General features: G+C 47.6%; 1 long non-coding RNA gene across 1 annotated transcript; it reads right to left on the reverse strand.

Annotated features, from left to right (window-relative positions):
• Nucleotides 1-18,671: 18,671 nt before the first annotated feature.
• Nucleotides 18,672-25,798, reverse strand: LOC121170822. The gene is made up of 5 exons (XR_005886058.1): nucleotides 25,642-25,798; nucleotides 22,883-22,941; nucleotides 22,080-22,314; nucleotides 19,321-19,379; nucleotides 18,672-18,752 (listed from the first exon to the last, which is right to left on the reverse strand). It is a non-coding gene; the product is annotated as an uncharacterized LOC121170822 (long non-coding RNA).
• Between the last annotated feature and the right edge of the window lie 1,456 nt (nucleotides 25,799-27,254).

Genomic DNA, 27,254 nt, shown 5'->3' on the forward strand with positions numbered 1-27,254 from the left:
CAGCCAGCATAACCGCTTTCTATGAACCAATATAGAGTGAGATTACACCCGTGTTCGTGCAAGAGGGCAAAAGGAAGCAAGTGGGTTTCTGAAGTATTATTATATGTATGCAACTGTCCATCATTCGGATGATTTGCCTGAAGGTTGTCTATGGCCACCTGGCTCCCTTCCCAATTCTGAGAAGCCATGCTACACTCACATGGCGTTAGAATCAGTTTTGGCTTTTGCTTGCCCTCTTGTGACTAGACGAGCCACAGTTAAGTGAGCGTCTCCTTCACCTACAAAACTTGTGTTTCCACTTTGTAGCTTTCAAAGAAAAAAAAAAGGAAAACAAAAAGCCCTGACAAAGCAAATCACATACCTCCAACAGCTGGTTTTAGTGGGCATATGCCAGGTATAAGTTTTGGTAGGAACGGGGTCGCAGGCACGGCGGGCAGAGTCCCTGTTGGGGGCCGAAGGTGAGGAGGCCCTATCCTCTGGCATGTATCTGGTGGCGCACTCAACCCTGTGGCATTTTGAGCTGTAGTCATTGCCTCCGGCCCATGGCATGCTTCTTTCCCCTCGCAGGGAACTGCTGATGAAGTTATACTGCAGGTCTGTAAACACAGTAACATCAATCTGTCATCACCAACAATACAAAATGCAACATTTCTACACAAATATTTAGGGACATAATCCAAAGAAATCCCTACTATACAGACTAAGTGCTCCAGAGAAACATCAGGTGGGTTTTAGCAACCACAACTGCGTGGTCAAAACACAGAAAGCAGGTTTTGTCAACACAGCAATATTCTGGCTTAAAAAAATTCATAGACACAGGCCAGGAAAACCACAATGTAGAGTACCTAGCACGCTGAGCCCGAGAAGGGAAAGAACAAGTGGATAGCTGACTCCAGAGGTGGCTGAGGACCAAACTGAAAAACTCAGGAAAGTAGACTCTCAAAACATTACGTCAAAATAGTCAAATGTAAATCCGAATGGGGAAATCAAATCCCTTGCTACACTGGGGTACTCCCTGAGAGGTGTTGACTCAGGAAAGAAACAGATTTCTAGAGAAAATGAATTACTAGGGGCATGTGTGTTCTGCAAATTAGAAAAAAAAAGCACAAGAGAGATCAGAAAGCTCCCACGCACACACAGGTAAAATTACACTGCCAGGACTTACCTCCACTTTCTCTTGGTTATGTTTGTTTTTTGACACTTGTGGTTTTGAAAATAGGTTTGAACCTAGACATTATTTAAAAAGAAGAAAGGGAAACAAGGAAAGGATGAACATTGTGGGCCTTATCATTTTATTCTTGAGACGTTTCTACATCATACAGGACACTGTGATATCTCCCATATCCAGGCCAATGCCTAAGCCAGCTTGATACCTGCATCCTTAGCATGTCCAAAAGAATACTCCAAGGACTAGTCCTGTGCAAAGGTGCAGGGGCTAAGGTCCTCGCCTTGCTCCCGCCGGCATCCCATATGGGCGCAGGTTCTATTCCCGGCAGCCCCACTTCTCATCCAGCTACCTGTCTGTGTGTCATGAGAAAGCAGTTGATGACAGCCCAAACCTTTTGGTCCCTGCACCAACATGAGAGACACAAACAGGCTCCTGGCTTGGTTTGTGTCAGCTCCAGCAATTGTGGAAAGCTGGGGAGTAAAATATCAGACTGAAGATCTTCCTCTCTGTCTCTTCTCTCTGTATATTTGCCTTTCCAATGAAAATAAAATAAACAAATAAATAACAAGAATACCTCTAAGTACTGGAACTCTTGCCATGCCAAATTATCTATAGCCAAATGAAACTGAGATTTCTCCAGCTGGTACTTAGCCATGCACCTGCTGCAGCAGCTTTGATAAGTTGTCGAGAGAGTAGCACCTCTCTCCTTCCTTCCATTCTGTTCCTGCTTCCTTATTCTTCCTACAATGAATACTGGCCAACCTTAGACCCCGCTGGGCAATACGTGTTCCTGGACTCTACCATCGGGGACTGCTCAGCATCCCAGGACATCCATTCTGACCTGCCTCCTGGGAATACAACTCTTTGACCCTTCCCTTGCTTTCTCGGCTAGTCACTCACACTGCAGCTCGCTTGGTGCTGGGACCTAAGTGCTAGTTCTCCGACCTCTCTGCATCCTCACTTGCTCAAGTCCCGACTCACCAGACTCCACGATCCATCCTTTCGGACACTTGCCAACATCCTTGTCCTACAAGTCATTGTCATTGTGTACTTGAATGACACCGTGCTAAGCCTAGATCAATCTGAGGCTCACACATAACTTTACCTACACCTGAGCCCCTTGGACAGCCAGAAGAGGAGGAAAACTAAGAGCCCTCAAACTCCCCGCCCTGGGGAAAACACACTCACTCACTCACTCACTCAACCACAACCGCACACATCTACAACACCTGGAACCTGAACATTTCAACCTGATCATCTCCTTCAACATACTGCCAGCTTCACAGTGCCTGGCCTTCCGTTTGTGACATGGAAGCAAGGTTCCTCCTTAACACCTGACCACATCCATCCTTCTGAAACACACATACACTCGCTACGTGGCCACTGAATGGTGAGAAGATTGTTGGTGAGAAGATTGTGAGATGGCACCTTTTGAATGCACAAGGTATCAGATGCTTCATATCCATTAAGTACAGACTTCACCAACATACTAATGACCACCATGGGGAGCACTGGCTGCTGCTCTGTTTTCTAATCCCACTCCCTGCTTCCAAATCAGGAAAACCAGCAGAGGTGGGCCCATGGCCATCGCAACCAGCAGATACACGGCAAACTCGGACGGCACACCTGGCTCCCACCATCAGAACGACCCAGATTTGGCTGTGGTATTTGTGGAGTTGGGCAGAGGATGCAAGCTCTCTTCTCAATTCCTTTCTCTGTGTAAATCTACTATCTCTCCCCTAAACATCAACTACTCTCCAGAAAACAAACAAACAAACAAACAGAGAGACAGAAGATTCCAGAGACACAACATGCAGCCTACACACCCCTGGTGCCTCCTCTCTCTACACCTGCCTTTCAGGTACAGAAAAACAACCCTTAACAAAACCCCGATTTTCTACACAACTATTCCATGGCTTGTCCAACAATACAGTGGGTGAACGTGGCCATGTGATGCCATCACCTCTTAAGCCATGCCATCGCAGCCATGTGCACACTGATCCAAGCATCCAAGATCACCTCTGACCCTCATGCTCACTCTCATAATGCTTGTCCGTTACACTGTACAACCCACAACAGCACCATAGAAACCCTATATTGTCACTTCCCACGCCAATAGACATCCTTTCCTGAGGGAATCTCTTATGAATGCTTTCATTCTCTTTCAAAAGTTCTTCCTGTTGTCCACTCACCATGGATACCCACATACCTAGACTGCCCAACTCCAGACACTGCCACGAGGCTGTTGAAGGAAATGAGTGATGGGAAAACAGCAGTTTGGCTCAGGACATCTTAGCGAAATGAAAGTGGGACTGGCTGAAAGGTGGGCAAACACTTGGCTGCATCCAAAAGTGTATCTGAAAATATCATGCCCCTCTGACACGACCTCCCCCACCCCCTGACAAAACTCATTTTCCTTGGCCTTCCATTTCCAAAGCACGGGGAGACATGACATCAGGCAAGACAGTTCATGGGATTTGGCCCAGCATTTCTTACACAACGACTCATCCTGCAGTCACCTGTGTCTTTGTGAATGGTGGGTGTGAAGAGTCAAGCAATCAATTTCCCCAAGCACCACCCACCCCACAGCTTTCTGTTGCCTTGTTTGTTGTCTGAAGTTATCCACAAAAGCCAAAGGATTCAGGAATAATGAGGCCAAACACGATCGAAGCAGTCTTACAATCAGTAGCTTGGAACACACAAGAGCTATACACGAAAGGCCATTTCACCTAGTCCTTTTGTGGACTATGGGAATTAGGATCATCTCCAATAGCAGCCAGCAAAACCGCTTTTTTTCAACCAATATAGAGTGAGATCACACTCGTGTTAGTGCAAGAGGGCAAAAGGAAGCAAGTTGGTTTCTGAAGTATTATTATATGTATGCAACTGTCCATCAGTCGGATGATTTGCCTGAAGGTTGTCTATGGCCACCTGGCTCCCTTCCCAATTCTGAGAAGCCATGCTACACTCACATGGCGTTAGAATCAGTTTTGGCTTTTGCTTGCCCTCTTGTGACTAGACGAGCCACAGTTAAGTGAGCGTCTCCTTCACCTACAAAACTTGTGTTTCCACTTTGTAGCTTTCAAGGAAAATAAAAGGAAAACAAACAGCCCTGACAGAGCAAATCACATACCTCCAACAGCTGGTTTTAGTGGGCATATGCCAGGCATAAGTTTTGGTAGAAACGGGGTCGCAGGCACGGCGGGCAGAGTCCCTGTTGGGGGCCGAAGGTGAGGAAGCCCTATCCTCTGGCATGTATCTGGTGGCGCACTCAACCCTGTGGCATTTTGAGCCGTAGTCATTGCCTCCGGCCCATGGCATGGTTCTTTCCCCTCACAGGGAACTGCTGGCGCAGTTAGGATGCAGGTCTGTAAACACAGCAACATCAATCTGTCATCACCAGCAATACAAAATGCAAACTTTCTACACAAATATTTAGGGATATAATCCAAAGAAATCCCTACTATACAGACTAAGTGCTCCAGAGAAACATCAGGTGGGTTTTAGCAATCACAACTGTGTGGTCAAAGAACGGAAAGCAGGTTTCGTCAACACAGCAATATTCTGGCTTCAGAAAATGCACAGACACAAGCCAGGAGAACCACAATGTAGAGTACCGAGCACGCTTAGCCCGAGAAGGGAAAGAACAAGTGGGCAGCTGACTCCAGAGGTGGCTGAGGACCAAACTGAAAAACTCAGGAAAGTAGACTCCCAAAACATTACATCAAATTATTCAAACATAAATGGAAGGGGGAAATCAAATCCCTTGCTACACTGGTGTACTCCCTGAGAGGTGTTGACTCAGGAAAGAAACAGATTCCTAGACAAAATGAATTACTAGGGGCATGTCTGTTCTGCAAATTAGAAAAAAATAAGCACAGGAGAGATGAGAAAGCTCCCACGCACACATGGGTACAATTACACTGTCTGGACATACCTCCAGGTTTTCTTGGTCATGGTTTTGGTTCAATTCTTTGTCAGGAAATTGGTTTGGACCTAGACATTTTTAAAAAGAAAGAAAGGGAAAAAAGGAAACCATGAACATCGCGGGTCTTACCATTTTGTTCTTGGGACATTTCTGCATCACAAGGGATATCTCCCACATCCAGGGCAGTGCATAAGCCAGCTTGACACCTGCATCCTTAGCCATGGCCACAAGAATACCCCGAGGCCGCTGGATCTCCTGCTATGCCAACTTCTCTACAGCCAAATGAAGCTGAGGTTTCTCCACCTGGCACTTAGCAACCCACCTGCTGCAGCAGCTTTGAGAAGTTGTCGAGAGTAGCACCTCTCCCTCCCATTCTGTTCCTGCTTCCTCATTCTTCCCGCAATGAATACTGGCCAACCTGGGCCATACGTGTTCCTGGACTCTACCATCGGGGACTGCTCAGCGTCCGAGGACATCCATTCAGACCTCCCTCCTGGGAATACAACTCTTTGACCCTTCATTTGATTTCTCGGCTAGTCACTCACACTGCAGCTCGCCTGGTGCTCAGACCTAAGGGTTAGTTCCCCGACCTCCCAGCATCCTCACTTGCTCAATCCTCTCTCAGTTCACCAGACTCCACGATCCATCAGTTCCGACATTTGCCAACAGCCTTGTCCTACAAGTCATTTTCATTTTGTACTTGACTCACACCACGCCAAGCCTAGATCAATCTGAGGCTCACACATAACTTTACCTACACCTGAGCCACTTGGACAGCAAGAAGAGGTGGAAAACTAAGAGCCCTCAAACTCCCCACCCTGGGAAAACTCACTCACTCACTCACTCACTCACTCACTCACTCACTCACAACAGCCCACATCTACAACACCTGGAACCTGAACATTTCAACCTGATCGTCTCCTTCAACATACTGCCAGCTTCACAGTACCTGGCCTTCCATCTGTGACATGGAAGCAAGTTCCTCCTCAAACCTGACAACATCCATCCTCCTGAAACGCACCTTACACTCGCTATGTGGCCACTGAATGGGGAAGACTGTGCAATGGCACCTTTTGAATGCACAAGGTATCAGATGCTTCATATCCATTAAGTACACACTTCACCATCTTCTCCACCATGGGGAGCACTGGCTGCTGCTCTGTTTTCTAATGCTGCTTCCTGCTTCCAAACCAGGAAAACCAGCAGAGGTGGGCCATGGCCATCGCACCCTGCAGACACACAGCAAGCTCGGAAGATACTCCTGGCTCCCACCACCAGAACGACCCAGACTTGGCCGTGGTTTTTCTGGAGTCGGGCAGAGGATGCAAGCTCTCTTCTCACTTCTTTTCACTGTGTGACTCTACTTCCTCTCTCCCAAACATCAACTACTCTCTAAAACACAAACAGAAGAATCCAGAGACACAACACGCAGCCCACACACCCCTGGTGCCTCCTCTCTGTAGCACTACCTTTCAGATACAGAAAAATAAACCTTACCGAAACCCCGATTTCCTAAACAAAGATTCCATGGCTTGTTCAATGATACAGTGTGTGAACGTGCCCACTGCGATGCCATCGCCTCTTAAGCCATGCCATTGCGGCCGTGTGCACACTGATCCAATCGTCCAAGATCACCTCTGACCCTCATGCTCACTCTCATAATGCTTGTCCATTAAATTGTACAACCAAAAACACCACCATAGAAACCCACTATTGCCACCTGATAACTGTATGCTGCCCACGCCAGTAGACCGCCTTTCCTGAGCGAATTTCTTATCAAGTTTTCGTTGTCTCTCAGAAGTTCTTCCTGTTGTCCACTCACCATGGATACCCACATACCTACATTGCCCAACATCAGACAGTGCCACGAGGCTGTTGAAGGAAATGAGTGATGGGAAAACAGGAGTTTGGCTTGGGACATCTTAGCCAGATGCAAGTAGGACTGGCTGAAAGGTGGGCAAACACTTGGCTGCATCCAAAAGTGTATCTGAAAATACCCCCCCACCCCCTGACAAAACTCATTTTCCTTGGCTTTCCATTTCCAAAGCACGGGGAGAAATGACATCAGACAAGACAGTTCATGGGCTTCTGCCCAGCATTTCTTACACGACGACTCATTCTGTAGTCACCTGTGTCTTTGTGAATGGTGGGTGAGAAGAGTCAGGCAATCCATTTCCTCCAGCGCCACCCACCCCACAGCTTTCTGTTGTCTTGTTTGTTGTCTGAAGTTACCCACAAAGGCCAAAAGATGCAGGAATAATGAGGCCAAACATGATCAAAGCAGCCTTACAATCAGTAGGTTGTAAATAGACTCGGAGTGCACAGCAGCTACTCATGAAAGTCCATTTCACCTAGTCCTTTTGTGGACTATGGGAATTAGGATCATCTCCAGTAGCAGCCAGCAAAACCGCTTTCTATCAACCAATATAGAGTGAGACCACACCCGTGTTAGTGCAAGAGGGCAAAAGGAAGCAAGTGGGTTTCTGAAGTATTACCATATGTATGCGACTGTCCATCAATCGGATGATTTGCCTGAAGGTTGTCTATGGCCACCTGGCTCCCTTCCCAATTCTGAGAAGCCATGCTTCACTCACATGGCATTAGAGTCAGTTTTGGCTTTTGCTTGCCCTCTTATGACTAGACGAGCCACAGTTAAGCGAGCATCTCCTTCACCCACAAAACTAGTGTTTCCACTTTGTAGCTTTCAAGGAAAAGAAAAGAAAAACAAAAAGCCCTGACAAAGCAAATCACATACCTCCAACAGCTGGTGTTAGTGGGCATATGGCAGGAAGATCCGTAGGCACAAATTGGGGAGCAGGGATGGCTGGCAGAGTCCCTGTTGGGGGCCTAAAGTGAGGAGGCCCTATCCTCCGGAATGGATTTGGTGGCGCACTTGGCACTGTGGCTGGATGAGCTGTAGTGACTGCCACTTGTCCATGGCATGATTCTTTCCCCTCACAGGGAACTGCTGGCGCAGTTAGGCTGCAGGTCTGTAAACACAGTAACATAAATCTGTTATCACCAACAATACAAAATGCAAAGTTTCTACACAAATATTTAGGGACATAATCCAAAGAAATCCCTACTATACAGACTAAGTGCTCCAGAGAAACATCAGATGGGTTTGAGCGATCGCATCTCTGTGGGCAAAGAACGGAAAGCAGGTTTCGTCAACACAGCAATATTCTGGCTTCAGAAAATGCACAGACACAAGCCAGGAGAACCACAATGTAGAGTACCTAGCACGCTGAGCCCGAGAAGGGAAAGAACAAGTGGATAGCTGACTCCAGAGGTGGCTGAGGACCAAACTGAAAAACTCAGGAAAGTAGACTCCCAAAACATTACATCAAATTATTCAAACATAAATGGAAGGGGGAAATCAAATCCCTTGCTACACTGGTGTACTCCCTGAGAGGTGTTGACTCAGGAAAGAAACAGATTTCTAGAGAAAATGAATTACTAGGGGCATGTCTTCTGCAAAATTAAAAAAAAGAAAAAAAAGGAGAGATGAGAAAGCTCCCACGCACACATGGGTACAATTACACTGTCTGGACATACCTCCGGGTTCTCTTGGTCACGGTTTTGGTTCAATTCTTTTTCAGGAAATTGGTTTGGACCTAGCCATTTTTAAAAAGAAAGAAAGGGAAGAAAGGAAAGCATGAACATCGTGGGTCTTACCATTTTGTTCTTGGGACATTTCTGCATCACAAGGGATATCTCCCACATCCAGGGCGGTGCATAAGCCAGCTTGACACCTGCATCCTTAGCCATGGCCACAAGAATACCCCGAGGCCGCTGGATCTCCTGCTATGCCAACTTCTCTACAGCCAAATGAAGCTGAGGTTTCTCCACCTGGCACTTAGCAACCCACCTGCTGCAGCAGCTTTGAGAAGTTGTCGAGAGTAGCACCTCTCTTCTTCCTCCCATTCTGTTCCTGCTTCCTCATTCTTCCCGCAATGAATACTGGCCAACCTGGGCCATACGTGTTCCTGGACTCTACCATCGGGGACTGCTCAGCGTCCGAGGACATCCATTCAGACCTCCCTCCTGGGAATACAACTCTTTGACCCTTCATTTGATTTCTCGGCTAGTCACTCACACTGCAGCTCGCCTGGTGCTCAGACCTAAGGGTTAGTTCCCCGACCTCTCAGCATCCTCACTTGCTCAATCCTCTCTCAGTTCACCAGACTCCACGATCCATCAGTTCCGACATTTGCCAACAGCCTTGTCCTACAAGTCATTTTCATTTTGTACTTGACTCACACCACGCCAAGCCTAGATCAATCTGAGGCTCACACATAACTTTACCTACACCTGAGCCACTTGGACAGCAAGAAGAGGTGCAAAACTGAGAGCCCTCTAACTCCCCACCCTGGGAAAACTCACTCACTCACTCACTCACTCACTCACTCACAACAGCCCACATCTACAACACCTGGAACCTGAACATTTCAACCTGATCGTCTCCTTCAACATACTGCCAGCTTCACAGTACCTGGCCTTCCATCTGTGACATGGAAGCAAGTTCCTCCTCAAACCTGACAACATCCATCCTCCTGAAACGCACCTTACACTCGCTATGTGGCCACTGAATGGGGAAGACTGTGCAATGGCACCTTTTGAATGCACAAGGTATCAGATGCTTCATATCCATTAAGTACACACTTCACCATCTTCTCCACCATGGGGAGCACTGGCTGCTGCTCTGTTTTCTAATGCTGCTTCCTGCTTCCAAACCAGGAAAACCAGCAGAGGTGGGCCATGGCCATCGCACCCTGCAGACACACAGCAAGCTCGGAAGATACTCCTGGCTCCCACCACCAGAACGACCCAGACTTGGCCGTGGTTTTTCTGGAGTCGGGCAGAGGATGCAAGCTCTCTTCTCACTTCTTTTCACTGTGTGACTCTACTTCCTCTCTCCCAAACATCAACTACTCTCTAAAACACAAACAGAAGAATCCAGAGACACAACACGCAGCCCACACACCCCTGGTGCCTCCTCTCTGTAGCACTACCTTTCAGATACAGAAAAATAAACCTTACCGAAACCCCGATTTCCTAAACAAAGATTCCATGGCTTGTTCAATGATACAGTGTGTGAACGTGCCCACTGCGATGCCATCGCCTCTTAAGCCATGCCATTGCGGCCGTGTGCACACTGATCCAATCATCCAAGATCACCTCTGACCCTCATGCTCACTCTCATAATGCTTGTCCATTAAATTGTACAACCAAAAACACCACCATAGAAACCCACTATTGCCACCTGATAACTGTATGCTGCCCACGCCAGTAGACCGCCTTTCCTGAGCGAATTTCTTATCAAGTTTTCGTTGTCTCTCAGAAGTTCTTCCTGTTGTCCACTCACCATGGATACCCACATACCTACATTGCCCAACATCAGACAGTGCCACGAGGCTGTTGAAGGAAATGAGTGATGGGAAAACAGGAGTTTGGCTTGGGACATCTTAGCCAGATGCAAGTAGGACTGGCTGAAAGGTGCGCAAACACTTGGCTGCATCCAAAAGTGTATCTGAAAATACCCCCCCACCCCCTGACAAAACTCATTTTCCTTGGCTTTCCATTTCCAAAGCACGGGGAGAAATGACATCAGACAAGACAGTTCATGGGCTTCTGCCCAGCATTTCTTACACGACGACTCATTCTGTAGTCACCTGTGTCTTTGTGAATGGTGGGTGAGAAGAGTCAGGCAATCCATTTCCTCCAGCGCCACCCACCCCACAGCTTTCTGTTGTCTTGTTTGTTGTCTGAAGTTACCCACAAAGGCCAAAAGATGCAGGAATAATGAGGCCAAACATGATCAAAGCAGCCTTACAATCAGTAGGTTGTAAATAGACTCGGAGTGCACAGCAGCTACTCATGAAAGTCCATTTCACCTAGTCCTTTTGTGGACTATGGGAATTAGGATCATCTCCAGTAGCAGCCAGCAAAACCGCTTTCTATCAACCAATATAGAGTGAGACCACACCCGTGTTAGTGCAAGAGGGCAAAAGGAAGCAAGTGGGTTTCTGAAGTATTACCATATGTATGCGACTGTCCATCAATCGGATGATTTGCCTGAAGGTTGTCTATGGCCACCTGGCTCCCTTCCCAATTCTGAGAAGCCATGCTTCACTCACATGGCATTAGAGTCAGTTTTGGCTTTTGCTTGCCCTCTTATGACTAGACGAGCCACAGTTAAGCGAGCATCTCCTTCACCCACAAAACTAGTGTTTCCACTTTGTAGCTTTCAAGGAAAAGAAAAGAAAAACAAAAAGCCCTGACAGAGCAAATCACATACCTCCAACAGCTGGTGTTAGTGGGCATATGGCAGGAAGATCCGTAGGCACAAATTGGGGAGCAGGGATGGCTGGCAGTGTCCCTGTTGGGGGCCTAAAGTGAGGAGGCCCTATCCTCCGGAATGGATTTGGTGGCGCACTTGGCACTGTGGCTGGATGAGCTGTAGTGACTGCCACTTGTCCATGGCATGATTCTTTCCCCTCACAGGGAACTGCTGGCGCAGTTAGGCTGCAGGTCTGTAAACACAGTAACATAAATCTGTTATCACCAACAATACAAAATGCAAAGTTTCTACACAAATATTTAGGGACATAATCCAAAGAAATCCCTACTATACAGACTAAGTGCTCCAGAGAAACATCAGATGGGTTTGAGCGATCGCATCTCTGTGGGCAAAGAACGGAAAGCAGGTTTCGTCAACACAGCAATATTCTGGCTTCAGAAAATGCACAGACACAAGCCAGGAGAACCACAATGTAGAGTACCTAGCACGCTGAGCCCGAGAAGGGAAAGAACAAGTGGATAGCTGACTCCAGAGGTGGCTGAGGACCAAACTGAAAAACTCAGGAAAGTAGACTCCCAAAACATTACATCAAATTATTCAAACATAAATGGAAGGGGGAAATCAAATCCCTTGCTACACTGGTGTACTCCCTGAGAGGTGTTGACTCAGGAAAGAAACAGATTTCTAGAGAAAATGAATTACTAGGGGCATGTCTTCTGCAAAATTAAAAAAAAGAAAAAAAAGGAGAGATGAGAAAGCTCCCACGCACACATGGGTACAATTACACTGTCTGGACATACCTCCGGGTTCTCTTGGTCACGGTTTTGGTTCAATTCTTTTTCAGGAAATTGGTTTGGACCTAGCCATTTTTAAAAAGAAAGAAAGGGAAGAAAGGAAAGCATGAACATCGTGGGTCTTACCATTTTGTTCTTGGGACATTTCTGCATCACAAGGGATATCTCCCACATCCAGGGCGGTGCATAAGCCAGCTTGACACCTGCATCCTTAGCCATGGCCACAAGAATACCCCGAGGCCGCTGGATCTCCTGCTATGCCAACTTCTCTACAGCCAAATGAAGCTGAGGTTTCTCCACCTGGCACTTAGCAACCCACCTGCTGCAGCAGCTTTGAGAAGTTGTCGAGAGTAGCACCTCTCTTCTTCCTCCCATTCTGTTCCTGCTTCCTCATTCTTCCCGCAATGAATACTGGCCAACCTGGGCCATACGTGTTCCTGGACTCTACCATCGGGGACTGCTCAGCGTCCGAGGACATCCATTCAGACCTCCCTCCTGGGAATACAACTCTTTGACCCTTCATTTGATTTCTCGGCTAGTCACTCACACTGCAGCTCGCCTGGTGCTCAGACCTAAGGGTTAGTTCCCCGACCTCCCAGCATCCTCACTTGCTCAATCCTCTCTCAGTTCACCAGACTCCACGATCCATCAGTTCCGACATTTGCCAACAGCCTTGTCCTACAAGTCATTTTCATTTTGTACTTGACTCACACCACGCCAAGCCTAGATCAATCTGAGGCTCACACATAACTTTACCTACACCTGAGCCACTTGGACAGCAAGAAGAGGTGCAAAACTGAGAGCCCTCTAACTCCCCACCCTGGGAAAACTCACTCACTCACTCACTCACTCACTCACTCACTCACTCACTCACTCACAACAGCCCACATCTACAACACCTGGAACCTGAACATTTCAACCTGATCGTCTCCTTCAACATACTGCCAGCTTCACAGTACCTGGCCTTCCATCTGTGACATGGAAGCAAGTTCCTCCTCAAACCTGACAACATCCATCCTCCTGAAACGCACCTTACACTCGCTATGTGGCCACTGAATGGGGAAGACTGTGCAATGGCACCTTTTGAATGCACAAGGTATCAGATGCTTCATATCCATTAAGTACACACTTCACCATCTTCTCCACCATGGGGAGCACTGGCTGCTGCTCTGTTTTCTAATGCTGCTTCCTGCTTCCAAACCAGGAAAACCAGCAGAGGTGGGCCATGGCCATCGCACCCTGCAGACACACAGCAAGCTCGGAAGATACTCCTGGCTCCCACCACCAGAACGACCCAGACTTGGCCGTGGTTTTTCTGGAGTCGGGCAGAGGATGCAAGCTCTCTTCTCACTTCTTTTCACTGTGTGACTCTACTTCCTCTCTCCCAAACATCAACTACTCTCTAAAACACAAACAGAAGAATCCAGAGACACAACACGCAGCCCACACACCCCTGGTGCCTCCTCTCTGTAGCACTACCTTTCAGATACAGAAAAATAAACCTTACCGAAACCCCGATTTCCTAAACAAAGATTCCATGGCTTGTTCAATGATACAGTGTGTGAACGTGCCCACTGCGATGCCATCGCCTCTTAAGCCATGCCATTGCGGCCGTGTGCACACTGATCCAATCGTCCAAGATCACCTCTGACCCTCATGCTCACTCTCATAATGCTTGTCCATTAAATTGTACAACCAAAAACACCACCATAGAAACCCACTATTGCCACCTGATAACTGTATGCTGCCCACGCCAGTAGACCGCCTTTCCTGAGCGAATTTCTTATCAAGTTTTCGTTGTCTCTCAGAAGTTCTTCCTGTTGTCCACTCACCATGGATACCCACATACCTACATTGCCCAACATCAGACAGTGCCACGAGGCTGTTGAAGGAAATGAGTGATGGGAAAACAGGAGTTTGGCTTGGGACATCTTAGCCAGATGCAAGTAGGACTGGCTGAAAGGTGCGCAAACACTTGGCTGCATCCAAAAGTGTATCTGAAAATACCCCCCCACCCCCTGACAAAACTCATTTTCCTTGGCTTTCCATTTCCAAAGCACGGGGAGAAATGACATCAGACAAGACAGTTCATGGGCTTCTGCCCAGCATTTCTTACACGACGACTCATTCTGTAGTCACCTGTGTCTTTGTGAATGGTGGGTGAGAAGAGTCAGGCAATCCATTTCCTCCAGCGCCACCCACCCCACAGCTTTCTGTTGTCTTGTTTGTTGTCTGAAGTTACCCACAAAGGCCAAAAGATGCAGGAATAATGAGGCCAAACATGATCAAAGCAGCCTTACAATCAGTAGGTTGTAAATAGACTCGGAGTGCACAGCAGCTACTCATGAAAGTCCATTTCACCTAGTCCTTTTGTGGACTATGGGAATTAGGATCATCTCCAGTAGCAGCCAGCAAAACCGCTTTCTATCAACCAATATAGAGTGAGACCACACCCGTGTTAGTGCAAGAGGGCAAAAGGAAGCAAGTGGGTTTCTGAAGTATTACCATATGTATGCGACTGTCCATCAATCGGATGATTTGCCTGAAGGTTGTCTATGGCCACCTGGCTCCCTTCCCAATTCTGAGAAGCCATGCTTCACTCACATGGCATTAGAGTCAGTTTTGGCTTTTGCTTGCCCTCTTATGACTAGACGAGCCACAGTTAAGCGAGCATCTCCTTCACCCACAAAACTAGTGTTTCCACTTTGTAGCTTTCAAGGAAAAGAAAAGAAAAACAAAAAGCCCTGACAAAGCAAATCACATACCTCCAACAGCTGGTGTTAGTGGGCATATGGCAGGAAGATCCGTAGGCACAAATTGGGGAGCAGGGATGGCTGGCAGAGTCCCTGTTGGGGGCCTAAAGTGAGGAGGCCCTATCCTCCGGAATGGATTTGGTGGCGCACTTGGCACTGTGGCTGGATGAGCTGTAGTGACTGCCACTTGTCCATGGCATGATTCTTTCCCCTCACAGGGAACTGCTGGCGCAGTTAGGCTGCAGGTCTGTAAACACAGTAACATAAATCTGTTATCACCAACAATACAAAATGCAAAGTTTCTACACAAATATTTAGGGACATAATCCAAAGAAATCCCTACTATACAGACTAAGTGCTCCAGAGAAACATCAGATGGGTTTGAGCGATCGCATCTCTGTGGGCAAAGAACGGAAAGCAGGTTTCGTCAACACAGCAATATTCTGGCTTCAGAAAATGCACAGACACAAGCCAGGAGAACCACAATGTAGAGTACCTAGCACGCTGAGCCCGAGAAGGGAAAGAACAAGTGGATAGCTGACTCCAGAGGTGGCTGAGGACCAAACTGAAAAACTCAGGAAAGTAGACTCCCAAAACATTACATCAAATTATTCAAACATAAATGGAAGGGGGAAATCAAATCCCTTGCTACACTGGTGTACTCCCTGAGAGGTGTTGACTCAGGAAAGAAACAGATTTCTAGAGAAAATGAATTACTAGGGGCATGTCTTCTGCAAAATTAAAAAAAAGAAAAAAAAGGAGAGATGAGAAAGCTCCCACGCACACATGGGTACAATTACACTGTCTGGACATACCTCCGGGTTCTCTTGGTCACGGTTTTGGTTCAATTCTTTTTCAGGAAATTGGTTTGGACCTAGCCATTTTTAAAAAGAAAGAAAGGGAAGAAAGGAAAGCATGAACATCGTGGGTCTTACCATTTTGTTCTTGGGACATTTCTGCATCACAAGGGATATCTCCCACATCCAGGGCGGTGCATAAGCCAGCTTGACACCTGCATCCTTAGCCATGGCCACAAGAATACCCCGAGGCCGCTGGATCTCCTGCTATGCCAACTTCTCTACAGCCAAATGAAGCTGAGGTTTCTCCACCTGGCACTTAGCAACCCACCTGCTGCAGCAGCTTTGAGAAGTTGTCGAGAGTAGCACCTCTCTTCTTCCTCCCATTCTGTTCCTGCTTCCTCATTCTTCCCGCAATGAATACTGGCCAACCTGGGCCATACGTGTTCCTGGACTCTACCATCGGGGACTGCTCAGCGTCCGAGGACATCCATTCAGACCTCCCTCCTGGGAATACAACTCTTTGACCCTTCATTTGATTTCTCGGCTAGTCACTCACACTGCAGCTCGCCTGGTGCTCAGACCTAAGGGTTAGTTCCCCGACCTCCCAGCATCCTCACTTGCTCAATCCTCTCTCAGTTCACCAGACTCCACGATCCATCAGTTCCGACATTTGCCAACAGCCTTGTCCTACAAGTCATTTTCATTTTGTACTTGACTCACACCACGCCAAGCCTAGATCAATCTGAGGCTCACACATAACTTTACCTACACCTGAGCCACTTGGACAGCAAGAAGAGGTGGAAAACTAAGAGCCCTCAAACTCCCCACCCTGGGAAAACTCACTCACTCACTCACTCACTCACTCACTCACTCACTCACTCACAACAGCCCACATCTACAACACCTGGAACCTGAACATTTCAACCTGATCGTCTCCTTCAACATACTGCCAGCTTCACAGTACCTGGCCTTCCATCTGTGACATGGAAGCAAGTTCCTCCTCAAACCTGACAACATCCATCCTCCTGAAACGCACCTTACACTCGCTATGTGGCCACTGAATGGGGAAGACTGTGCAATGGCACCTTTTGAATGCACAAGGTATCAGATGCTTCATATCCATTAAGTACACACTTCACCATCTTCTCCACCATGGGGAGCACTGGCTGCTGCTCTGTTTTCTAATGCTGCTTCCTGCTTCCAAACCAGGAAAACCAGCAGAGGTGGGCCATGGCCATCGCACCCTGCAGACACACAGCAAGCTCGGAAGATACTCCTGGCTCCCACCACCAGAACGACCCAGACTTGGCCGTGGTTTTTCTGGAGTCGGGCAGAGGATGCAAGCTCTCTTCTCACTTCTTTTCACTGTGTGACTCTACTTCCTCTCTCCCAAACATCAACTACTCTCTAAAACACAAACAGAAGAATCCAGAGACACAACACGCAGCCCACACACCCCTGGTGCCTCCTCTCTGTAGCACTACCTTTCAGATACAGAAAAATAAACCTTACCGAAACCCCGATTTCCTAAACAAAGATTCCATGGCTTGTTCAATGATACAGTGTGTGAACGTGCCCACTGCGATGCCATCGCCTCTTAAGCCATGCCATTGCGGCCGTGTGCACACTGATCCAATCGTCCAAGATCACCTCTGACCCTCATGCTCACTCTCATAATGCTTGTCCATTAAATTGTACAACCAAAAACACCACCATAGAAACCCACTATTGCCACCTGATAACTGTATGCTGCCCACGCCAGTAGACCGCCTTTCCTGAGCGAATTTCTTATCAAGTTTTCGTTGTCTCTCAGAAGTTCTTCCTGTTGTCCACTCACCATGGATACCCACATACCTACATTGCCCAACATCAGACAGTGCCACGAGGCTGTTGAAGGAAATGAGTGATGGGAAAACAGGAGTTTGGCTTGGGACATCTTAGCCAGATGCAAGTAGGACTGGCTGAAAGGTGCGCAAACACTTGGCTGCATCCAAAAGTGTATCTGAAAATACCCCCCCACCCCCTGACAAAACTCATTTTCCTTGGCTTTCCATTTCCAAAGCACGGGGAGAAATGACATCAGACAAGACAGTTCATGGGCTTCTGCCCAGCATTTCTTACACGACGACTCATTCTGTAGTCACCTGTGTCTTTGTGAATGGTGGGTGAGAAGAGTCAGGCAATCCATTTCCTCCAGCGCCACCCACCCCACAGCTTTCTGTTGTCTTGTTTGTTGTCTGAAGTTACCCACAAAGGCCAAAAGATGCAGGAATAATGAGGCCAAACATGATCAAAGCAGCCTTACAATCAGTAGGTTGTAAATAGACTCGGAGTGCACAGCAGCTACTCATGAAAGTCCATTTCACCTAGTCCTTTTGTGGACTATGGGAATTAGGATCATCTCCAGTAGCAGCCAGCAAAACCGCTTTCTATCAACCAATATAGAGTGAGACCACACCCGTGTTAGTGCAAGAGGGCAAAAGGAAGCAAGTGGGTTTCTGAAGTATTACCATATGTATGCGACTGTCCATCAATCGGATGATTTGCCTGAAGGTTGTCTATGGCCACCTGGCTCCCTTCCCAATTCTGAGAAGCCATGCTTCACTCACATGGCATTAGAGTCAGTTTTGGCTTTTGCTTGCCCTCTTATGACTAGACGAGCCACAGTTAAGCGAGCATCTCCTTCACCCACAAAACTAGTGTTTCCACTTTGTAGCTTTCAAGGAAAAGAAAAGAAAAACAAAAAGCCCTGACAGAGCAAATCACATACCTCCAACAGCTGGTGTTAGTGGGCATATGGCAGGAAGATCCGTAGGCACAAATTGGGGAGCAGGGATGGCTGGCAGAGTCCCTGTTGGGGGCCTAAAGTGAGGAGGCCCTATCCTCCGGAATGGATTTGGTGGCGCACTTGGCACTGTGGCTGGATGAGCAGTAGTGACTGCCACTTGTCCATGGCATGATTCTTTCCCCTCACAGGGAACTGCTGGCGCAGTTAGGCTGCAGGTCTGTAAACACAGTAACATAAATCTGTTATCACCAACAATACAAAATGCAAAGTTTCTACACAAATATTTAGGGACATAATCCAAAGAAATCCCTACTATACAGACTAAGTGCTCCAGAGAAACATCAGATGGGTTTGAGCGATCGCATCTCTGTGGGCAAAGAACGGAAAGCAGGTTTCGTCAACACAGCAATATTCTGGCTTCAGAAAATGCACAGACACAAGCCAGGAGAACCACAATGTAGAGTACCGAGCACGCTGAGCCCGAGAAGGGAAAGAACAAGTGGATAGCTGACTCCAGAGGTGGCTGAGGACCAAACTGAAAAACTCAGGAAAGTAGACTCCCAAAACATTACATCAAATTATTCAAACATAAATGGAAGGGGGAAATCAAATCCCTTGCTACACTGGTGTACTCCCTGAGAGGTGTTGACTCAGGAAAGAAACAGATTTCTAGAGAAAATGAATTACTAGGGGCATGTCTTCTGCAAAATTAAAAAAAAGAAAAAAAAGGAGAGATGAGAAAGCTCCCACGCACACATGGGTACAATTACACTGTCTGGACATACCTCCAGGTTTTCTTGGTCATGGTTTTGGTTCAATTCTTTGTCAGGAAATTGGTTTGGACCTAGACATTTTTAAAAAGAAAGAAAGGGAAAAAAGGAAACCATGAACATCGCGGGTCTTACCATTATGTTCTTGGGACATTTCTGGATCACAAGGGACACTGTGAGATCTCCCACATCCAGGGCGGTGCATACGCCAGCTTGACACCTGCATCCTTAGCCATGGCCACAAGAATACCCCGAGGCCGCTGGATCTCCTGCTATGCCAACTTCTCTACAGCCAAATGAAGCTGAGGTTTCTCCACCTGGCACTTAGCAACCCACCTGCTGCAGCAGCTTTGAGAAGTTGTCGAGAGTAGCACCTCTCTTCTTCCTCCCATTCTGTTCCTGCTTCCTCATTCTTCCCGCAATGAATACTGGCCAACCTGGGCCATACGTGTTCCTGGACTCTACCATCGGGGACTGCTCAGCGTCCGAGGACATCCATTCAGACCTCCCTCCTGGGAATACAACTCTTTGACCCTTCATTTGATTTCTCGGCTAGTCACTCACACTGCAGCTCGCCTGGTGCTCAGACCTAAGGGTTAGTTCCCCGACCTCCCAGCATCCTCACTTGCTCAATCCTCTCTCAGTTCACCAGACTCCACGATCCATCAGTTCCGACATTTGCCAACAGCCTTGTCCTACAAGTCATTTTCATTTTGTACTTGACTCACACCACGCCAAGCCTAGATCAATCTGAGGCTCACACATAACTTTACCTACACCTGAGCCACTTGGACAGCAAGAAGAGGTGGAAAACTAAGAGCCCTCAAACTCCCCACCCTGGGAAAACTCACTCACTCACTCACTCACTCACTCACTCACTCACTCACAACAGCCCACATCTACAACACCTGGAACCTGAACATTTCAACCTGATCGTCTCCTTCAACATACTGCCAGCTTCACAGTACCTGGCCTTCCATCTGTGACATGGAAGCAAGTTCCTCCTCAAACCTGACAACATCCATCCTCCTGAAACGCACCTTACACTCGCTATGTGGCCACTGAATGGGGAAGACTGTGCAATGGCACCTTTTGAATGCACAAGGTATCAGATGCTTCATATCCATTAAGTACACACTTCACCATCTTCTCCACCATGGGGAGCACTGGCTGCTGCTCTGTTTTCTAATGCTGCTTCCTGCTTCCAAACCAGGAAAACCAGCAGAGGTGGGCCATGGCCATCGCACCCTGCAGACACACAGCAAGCTTGGAAGATACTCCTGGCTCCCACCACCAGAACGACCCAGACTTGGCCGTGGTTTTTCTGGAGTCGGGCAGAGGATGCAAGCTCTCTTCTCACTTCTTTTCACTGTGTGACTCTACTTCCTCTCTCCCAAACATCAACTACTCTCTAAAACACAAACAGAAGAATCCAGAGACACAACACGCAGCCCACACACCCCTGGTGCCTCCTCTCTGTAGCACTACCTTTCAGATACAGAAAAATAAACCTTACCGAAACCCCGATTTCCTAAACAAAGATTCCATGGCTTGTTCAATGATACAGTGTGTGAACGTGCCCACTGCGATGCCATCGCCTCTTAAGCCATGCCATTGCGGCCGTGTGCACACTGATCCAATCATCCAAGATCACCTCTGACCCTCATGCTCACTCTCATAATGCTTGTCCATTAAATTGTACAACCAAAAACACCACCATAGAAACCCACTATTGCCACCTGATAACTGTATGCTGCCCACGCCAGTAGACCGCCTTTCCTGAGCGAATTTCTTATCAAGTTTTCGTTGTCTCTCAGAAGTTCTTCCTGTTGTCCACTCACCATGGATACCCACATACCTACATTGCCCAACATCAGACAGTGCCACGAGGCTGTTGAAGGAAATGAGTGATGGGAAAACAGGAGTTTGGCTTGGGACATCTTAGCCAGATGCAAGTAGGACTGGCTGAAAGGTGCGCAAACACTTGGCTGCATCCAAAAGTGTATCTGAAAATACCCCCCCACCCCCTGACAAAACTCATTTTCCTTGGCTTTCCATTTCCAAAGCACGGGGAGAAATGACATCAGACAAGACAGTTCATGGGCTTCTGCCCAGCATTTCTTACACGACGACTCATTCTGTAGTCACCTGTGTCTTTGTGAATGGTGGGTGAGAAGAGTCAGGCAATCCATTTCCTCCAGCGCCACCCACCCCACAGCTTTCTGTTGTCTTGTTTGTTGTCTGAAGTTACCCACAAAGGCCAAAAGATGCAGGAATAATGAGGCCAAACATGATCAAAGCAGCCTTACAATCAGTAGGTTGTAAATAGACTCGGAGTGCACAGCAGCTACTCATGAAAGACCATTTCACCTAGTCCTTTTGTGGACTATGGGAATTAGGATCATCTCCAGTAGCAGCCAGCATAACCGCTTTCTATCAACCAATATGGAGTGAGACCACACCCGTGTTAGTGCAAGAGGGCAAAAGGAAGCAAATGGGTTTCTGAAGTATTACCATATGTATGCGACTGTCCATCAATCGGATGATTTGCCTGAAGGTTGTCTATGGCCACCTGGCTCCCTTCCCAATTCTGAGAAGCCATGCTTCACTCACATGGCATTAGAGTCAGTTTTGGCTTTTGCTTGCCCTCTTATGACTAGACGAGCCACAGTTAAGCGAGCATCTCCTTCACCCACAAAACTAGTGTTTCCACTTTGTAGCTTTCAAGGAAAAGAAAAGAAAAACAAAAAGCCCTGACAAAGCAAATCACATACCTCCAACAGCTGGTGTTAGTGGGCATATGGCAGGAAGATCCGTAGGCACAAATTGGGGAGCAGGGATGGCTGGCAGTGTCCCTGTTGGGGGCCTAAAGTGAGGAGGCCCTATCCTCCGGAATGGATTTGGTGGCGCACTTGGCACTGTGGCTGGATGAGCAGTAGTGACTGCCACTTGTCCATGGCATGATTCTTTCCCCTCACAGGGAACTGCTGGCGCAGTTAGGCTGCAGGTCTGTAAACACAGTAACATAAATCTGTTATCACCAACAATACAAAATGCAAAGTTTCTACACAAATATTTAGGGACATAATCCAAAGAAATCCCTACTATACAGACTAAGTGCTCCAGAGAAACATCAGATGGGTTTGAGCGATCGCATCTCTGTGGGCAAAGAACGGAAAGCAGGTTTCGTCAACACAGCAATATTCTGGCTTCAGAAAATGCACAGACACAAGCCAGGAGAACCACAATGTAGAGTACCTAGCACGCTGAGCCCGAGAAGGGAAAGAACAAGTGGATAGCTGACTCCAGAGGTGGCTGAGGACCAAACTGAAAAACTCAGGAAAGTAGACTCCCAAAACATTACATCAAATTATTCAAACATAAATGGAAGGGGGAAATCAAATCCCTTGCTACACTGGTGTACTCCCTGAGAGGTGTTGACTCAGGAAAGAAACAGATTTCTAGAGAAAATGAATTACTAGGGGCATGTCTTCTGCAAAATTAAAAAAAAGAAAAAAAAGGAGAGATGAGAAAGCTCCCACGCACACATGGGTACAATTACACTGTCTGGACATACCTCCAGGTTTTCTTGGTCATGGTTTTGGTTCAATTCTTTGTCAGGAAATTGGTTTGGACCTAGACATTTTTAAAAAGAAAGAAAGGGAAAAAAGGAAACCATGAACATCGCGGGTCTTACCATTATGTTCTTGGGACATTTCTGGATCACAAGGGACACTGTGAGATCTCCCACATCCAGGGCGGTGCATACGCCAGCTTGACACCTGCATCCTTAGCCATGGCCACAAGAATACCCCGAGGCCGCTGGATCTCCTGCTATGCCAACTTCTCTACAGCCAAATGAAGCTGAGGTTTCTCCACCTGGCACTTAGCAACCCACCTGCTGCAGCAGCTTTGAGAAGTTGTCGAGAGTAGCACCTCTCTTCTTCCTCCCATTCTGTTCCTGCTTCCTCATTCTTCCCGCAATGAATACTGGCCAACCTGGGCCATACGTGTTCCTGGACTCTACCATCGGGGACTGCTCAGCGTCCGAGGACATCCATTCAGACCTCCCTCCTGGGAATACAACTCTTTGACCCTTCATTTGATTTCTCGGCTAGTCACTCACACTGCAGCTCGCCTGGTGCTCAGACCTAAGGGTTAGTTCCCCGACCTCCCAGCATCCTCACTTGCTCAATCCTCTCTCAGTTCACCAGACTCCACGATCCATCAGTTCCGACATTTGCCAACAGCCTTGTCCTACAAGTCATTTTCATTTTGTACTTGACTCACACCACGCCAAGCCTAGATCAATCTGAGGCTCACACATAACTTTACCTACACCTGAGCCACTTGGACAGCAAGAAGAGGTGGAAAACTAAGAGCCCTCAAACTCCCCACCCTGGGAAAACTCACTCACTCACTCACTCACTCACTCACTCACTCACTCACAACAGCCCACATCTACAACACCTGGAACCTGAACATTTCAACCTGATCGTCTCCTTCAACATACTGCCAGCTTCACAGTACCTGGCCTTCCATCTGTGACATGGAAGCAAGTTCCTCCTCAAACCTGACAACATCCATCCTCCTGAAATGCACCTTACACTCACTATGTGGCCACTGAATGGGGAAGACTGTGCAATGGCACCTTTTGAATGCACAAGGTATCAGATGCTTCATATCCATTAAGTACACACTTCACCATCTTCTCCACCATGGGGAGCACTGGCTGCTGCTCTGTTTTCTAATGCTGCTTCCTGCTTCCAAACCAGGAAAACCAGCAGAGGTGGGCCATGGCCATCGCACCCTGCAGACACACAGCAAGCTCGGAAGATACTCCTGGCTCCCACCACCAGAACGACCCAGACTTGGCCGTGGTTTTTCTGGAGTCGGGCAGAGGATGCAAGCTCTCTTCTCACTTCTTTTCACTGTGTGACTCTACTTCCTCTCTCCCAAACATCAACTACTCTCTAAAACACAAACAGAAGAATCCAGAGACACAACACGCAGCCCACACACCCCTGGTGCCTCCTCTCTGTAGCACTACCTTTCAGATACAGAAAAATAAACCTTACCGAAACCCCGATTTCCTAAACAAAGATTCCATGGCTTGTTCAATGATACAGTGTGTGAACGTGCCCACTGCGATGCCATCGCCTCTTAAGCCATGCCATTGCGGCCGTGTGCACACTGATCCAATCGTCCAAGATCACCTCTGACCCTCATGCTCACTCTCATAATGCTTGTCCATTAAATTGTACAACCAAAAACACCACCATAGAAACCCACTATTGCCACCTGATAACTGTATGCTGCCCACGCCAGTAGACCGCCTTTCCTGAGCGAATTTCTTATCAAGTTTTCGTTGTCTCTCAGAAGTTCTTCCTGTTGTCCACTCACCATGGATACCCACATACCTACATTGCCCAACATCAGACAGTGCCACGAGGCTGTTGAAGGAAATGAGTGATGGGAAAACAGGAGTTTGGCTTGGGACATCTTAGCCAGATGCAAGTAGGACTGGCTGAAAGGTGCGCAAACACTTGGCTGCATCCAAAAGTGTATCTGAAAATACCCCCCCACCCCCTGACAAAACTCATTTTCCTTGGCTTTCCATTTCCAAAGCACGGGGAGAAATGACATCAGACAAGACAGTTCATGGGCTTCTGCCCAGCATTTCTTACACGACGACTCATTCTGTAGTCACCTGTGTCTTTGTGAATGGTGGGTGAGAAGAGTCAGGCAATCCATTTCCTCCAGCGCCACCCACCCCACAGCTTTCTGTTGTCTTGTTTGTTGTCTGAAGTTACCCACAAAGGCCAAAAGATGCAGGAATAATGAGGCCAAACATGATCAAAGCAGCCTTACAATCAGTAGGTTGTAAATAGACTCGGAGTGCACAGCAGCTACTCATGAAAGACCATTTCACCTAGTCCTTTTGTGGACTATGGGAATTAGGATCATCTCCAGTAGCAGCCAGCATAACCGCTTTCTATCAACCAATATGGAGTGAGACCACACCCGTGTTAGTGCAAGAGGGCAAAAGGAAGCAAATGGGTTTCTGAAGTATTACCATATGTATGCGACTGTCCATCAATCGGATGATTTGCCTGAAGGTTGTCTATGGCCACCTGGCTCCCTTCCCAATTCTGAGAAGCCATGCTTCACTCACATGGCATTAGAGTCAGTTTTGGCTTTTGCTTGCCCTCTTATGACTAGACGAGCCACAGTTAAGCGAGCATCTCCTTCACCTACAAAACTTGTGTTTCCACTTTGTAGCTTTCAAGGAAAAGAAAAGAAAAACAAAAAGCCCTGACAAAGCAAATCACATACCTCCAACAGCTGGTGTTAGTGGGCATATGGCAGGAAGATCCGTAGGCACAAATTGGGGAGCAGGGATGGCTGGCAGAGTCCCTGTTGGGGGCCTAAAGTGAGGAGGCCCTATCCTCCGGAATGGATTTGGTGGCGCACTTGGCACTGTGGCTGGATGAGCTGTAGTGACAGCCACTTGTCCATGGCATGATTCTTTCCCCTCACAGGGAACTGCTGGCGCAGTTAGGCTGCAGGTCTGTAAACACAGTAACATAAATCTGTTATCACCAACAATACAAAATGCAAAGTTTCTACACAAATATTTAGGGACATAATCCAAAGAAATCCCTACTATACAGACTAAGTGCTCCAGAGAAACATCAGATGGGTTTGAGCGATCGCATCTCTGTGGGCAAAGAACGGAAAGCAGGTTTCGTCAACACAGCAATATTCTGGCTTCAGAAAATGCACAGACACAAGCCAGGAGAACCACAATGTAGAGTACCTAGCACGCTGAGCCCGAGAAGGGAAAGAACAAGTGGATAGCTGACTCCAGAGGTGGCTGAGGACCAAACTGAAAAACTCAGGAAAGTAGACTCCCAAAACATTACATCAAATTATTCAAACATAAATGGAAGGGGGAAATCAAATCCCTTGCTACACTGGTGTACTCCCTGAGAGGTGTTGACTCAGGAAAGAAACAGATTTCTAGAGAAAATGAATTACTAGGGGCATGTCTTCTGCAAAATGAAAAAAAAGAAAAAAAAGGAGAGATCAGAAAGCTCCCACGCACGCACGGGTACAATTACACTGTCTGGACATACCTCCGGGTTCTCTTGGTCACGGTTTTGGTTCAATTCTTTTTCAGGAAATTGGTTTGGACCTAGCCATTTTTAAAAAGAAAGAAAGGGAAAAAAGGAAACCATGAACATCGCGGGTCTTACCATTATGTTCTTGGGACATTTCTGGATCACAAGGGACACTGTGAGATCTCCCACATCCAGGGCGGTGCATACGCCAGCTTGACACCTGCATCCTTAGCCATGGCCACAAGAATACCCCGAGGCCGCTGGATCTCCTGCTATGCCAACTTCTCTACAGCCAAATGAAGCTGAGGGTTCTCCAGCTGGCACTTAGCAACCCACCTGCTGCAGCAGCTTTGAGAAGTTGTCCAGAGAGTAGCACCTCTCTTCTTCCTCCCTTTCTGTTCCTGCTTCCTCATTCTTCCCGCAATGAATACTGCCCAACCTGGGCCATACGTGTTCCTGGACTCTACCATCGGGGACTGCTCAGCGTCCGAGGACATCCATTCAGACCTCCCTCCTGGGAATACAACTCTTTGACCCTTCCCTTGCTTTCTCGACTAGTCACTCACACTGCAGCTTGCTTGGTGCTCAGACCTAAGGGTTAGTTCCCCGACCTCTCAGCATCCTCACTTGCTCAATCCTCTCTCAGTTCACCAGACTCCACGATCCATCAGTTCCGACATTTGCCAACAGCCTTGTCCTACAAGTCATTTTCATTTTGTACTTGACTCACACCACGCCAAGCCTAGATCAATCTGAGGCTCACACATAACTTTACCTACACCTGAGCCACTTGGACAGCAAGAAGAGGTGGAAAACTCAGAGCCC

This window comes from Ochotona curzoniae, unplaced genomic scaffold (assembly GCF_017591425.1).
Source record: "Ochotona curzoniae isolate NIBS_2020 unplaced genomic scaffold, NIBS_Ocur_1.0 scaffold_2476, whole genome shotgun sequence".
NCBI lineage: Eukaryota > Metazoa > Chordata > Mammalia > Lagomorpha > Ochotonidae > Ochotona > Ochotona curzoniae.